Source organism: Balaenoptera ricei, chromosome 6 (assembly GCF_028023285.1).
Source record: "Balaenoptera ricei isolate mBalRic1 chromosome 6, mBalRic1.hap2, whole genome shotgun sequence".
Taxonomy (NCBI): Eukaryota; Metazoa; Chordata; class Mammalia; order Artiodactyla; family Balaenopteridae; genus Balaenoptera; species Balaenoptera ricei.
Window position 1 is genome coordinate 34,049,302 of NC_082644.1, and position 3,100 is coordinate 34,052,401.

Consider the following 3,100-nt stretch of genomic DNA (forward strand, 5'->3'; position numbering starts at 1 on the left):
TATGTCCTAAAGCTAGAGTCTTTTAAAATGTTGTTTTCTTGACATTTGATTGTTCACTTGAAGCCTTTACACATCTTTCATTGGTGGGGTATGAATAAAGATTGAGGTTACCTCAGATGGGACTGGAACAGTGGTAGGCATTTCAGAGAAGCTCAAGGCAGAGAGGAGAGAAGCTCAAAAATACAATGCTACCTCTGCCTTGGGTGGATGTTTTTGATTTTCCAAAATTATCAAATGAAAAGGCAGCTGTTCCAGAGACTATCAAGCTCTGTGACTGAACATGATATTTAGCTTCAATTAGTCAGCACACATTACCTGCCTTTTATGCCTGATGTTTCAGAAGCACTCTGAGGACTGCTCATCCTTGGGTCTAAAAGACTGGAGGTGGACACATAGATGCCATCCCAGATGCATATATCCAACCGCATTTTATCTACCATCCACACCATGTATAGTTTAGTCAAGATTCTCTCATAGAGCAGCCTTTCAGAACAAGAAAAAATTGTTTTTGTCAGCTGCCCAGTGGAGCAGACTGGGTGTTCCTTCTGTTTTCTCTCTTGGGAGTGGTCCTGAGTCCTCACATGTCCCATGACAAACATGCTTCAGAGAACAAGTTGTGCTGTGAGCCAGGTAGCATCACTGGAAACTCTACCAGAAATCAGTGTAGGCCTCAGTTAACCCAGCACCAATGCCCCATGCATAGGTTCCCCTGCACTGGCAGCTGCAAACTTCCTGAGGCTCACAAACTCAGCATGTCCAAAACAAGAATCATGATCCATCTCTCCAAACTCCTTCTCTCTGTGCTTCCTGTCCCAGTCACTGGAACCACCATCCATCTGGAAACATGGAGATCTTTCTTGACTGGTTCCTCCCCTCACCCCCAAAGCAAACTTTCAACAAGTTCAGCCATTGGCCCTCTGACTTTTCTCAAATCTATCCACTTCTCTCCATCTCAACCTCAACACCCTAGTCCAAGCAACACCCATCTCTCTTCTGAAGGACTCTGACACCTTCCCAACTGGTCAGCCACATCCACTGCCCTTCTACCCACTGTCTACCCTAGTCCATGGTAATTTTTTAAAACACAATTTTATTGCTGTCCTTATGAAAGCTCTTCAACAATTTCCCACTGATCTCAGGACAGAGATCAGTATCGAGGTTTGTGGTGGTCTGGCCTCTGCCTGTGACTCCTCATCTCAGGCCATAAAACATCCTCCAAATCTTGACAAACCAGCCCTGCTCCCTCTTCCCACAAGACATTTGTACCTGCTGTTCCCTCTGTCTGCAATGGAACCATCCCAACACCATTCCCCTTTTTTATTGTGGTAAAATATACATAACATAAAACTTACCATTTTAACTAATTTAAATATACACTTCAGTAGCATTAAGCACTTTCACATTGTTATGCAAAAATATGGAACACTTCACAAATTTGTGTGTCATCCTTGCACAGGGGCCATGCTAATTGTATTTTTCCAATTTTAGTCTATGTGCTGCTGAAGTGAGCACCTTCTACCTTTTGACTATAAAGTCTGACTCATCTTGCATTTATTCAGGGAAGCCTTTCAAGACCAGGTCCATCACAAGTCATACATTCCCCTTGAATGCACAGCACCCAGTATGAGTTATATCAGCCGTCCCCAACCTTTTTGGCACTAGGGACCGATTTCATGGAAGACAATTTTTCCACAGGCTTGGGTGAGGGATGGTTCAGGTGGTAATGCGAGCGATGGGGAGTGATGGGGAGCGACAGATAAAGCTTCACTCGCTCGCCTGCTGCTCACCTCCTGCTGTGCGGCCAGGTTCCTAACAGGCCAAGGACTGGGGATTGGGGACCCCTGAGTTATATTCTTGTTTCACTGGTGTCTGTTCTGTCTTACTAGACTATGAGCTCCTTGAGGGCAGCACTCATGGCATAGAGGAATGTTAGGTACACAGTGGGAGCTCAGTGGATCCTAGTTAAATGAATAAACAAAGAAATGCAATTCTACCTTCAGTGGAAACCATCTTTGACTTTATTATAGAAAACTATGTAGTTCTGCATTGCCTTGAACTCCATTCCAGAGCAGGATCTTGACTTCACCTTTGAAAAACTAAAATCAATAATGAGGGTTTTTTTTTTATCCTTTTCTCAAATAGAAGAATTATTAATGCAGACTTTCTCATAAAAGAGGAAACACCTGATAGTCTTTATTTCTTATATTCATTGAATATATATATTTATTTTTCTGTTAAAAATTTCTATTCATTTTTCTATGAGATATTTGTTTTTTTAATTTTTATTGGAGTATAGTTGATTTACAATGTTGTGTTAGTTTCTGCTGTATAGCAAAGTGAATCAGTTATACATATACATATATCCACTCCTTTGTAGATTTTTTTCCCCATATAGGTCATTACAGAGTACTGAGTAGAGCTCCCTGCACTGTACTGTAGGTCCTTATTAGTTACCTATTTTATATATAGTAGTGTGTATATGTCAATCCCAATCTCCCAGTTTATCCCTCCCCCATTCTCCCCTGGTAAACATAAGTTTGTTTTTTTACATCTGTGACTCTATTTCTGTTTTGTAAATAAGTTCATTTGTACCATTTTTTTTAGATTCCACATACAAGCGATATCATGTGATAGTCTTTAAATAGTAGGTTTTCCTTCAATTCTATGCATCAAGGTTTCATAACTATTGACACTCAGACCTCTGAAGCAGTTTGTAATTTCCAAAAACTAATGTAAAGTAGAGCCTATTTTGCCTAAGCCTGCAAGATACCCAGCAAGATGCTGCCCCACCACATCTGCAAAGAAGTCCCCACCTCTCATTGGGGCTGATAGTGGGTTCTGAAGATGGCTTTCCCTGGAAACTGAGGGAAAGTCTGCAGCCACCAAGTTCATGGAGAACTTGTCACACCCAACTCCAAGAAGGCCTGCTATGGGCCAGACTGGGTAGATCTGAGATTTCATGAGACCAAGGATGCCAACACTGAGTTATAGCAAGAACAGCTGACATTCACATGACCCTTCACACTTTATGGGCTATTTATAACACCAAGAGCTCTTAGGAAGCAACATCAGCATCAACAACAGCATTCTTATTTTACAG

At 41.6% G+C, this 3,100-nt stretch overlaps 1 pseudogene; it reads right to left on the reverse strand.

Annotated features, from left to right (window-relative positions):
• Positions 1 to 1,411: 1,411 nt before the first annotated feature.
• LOC132368338 (U6 spliceosomal RNA) lies at positions 1,412 to 1,512 on the reverse strand (annotated as a pseudogene).
• Positions 1,513 to 3,100: the final 1,588 nt, after the last annotated feature.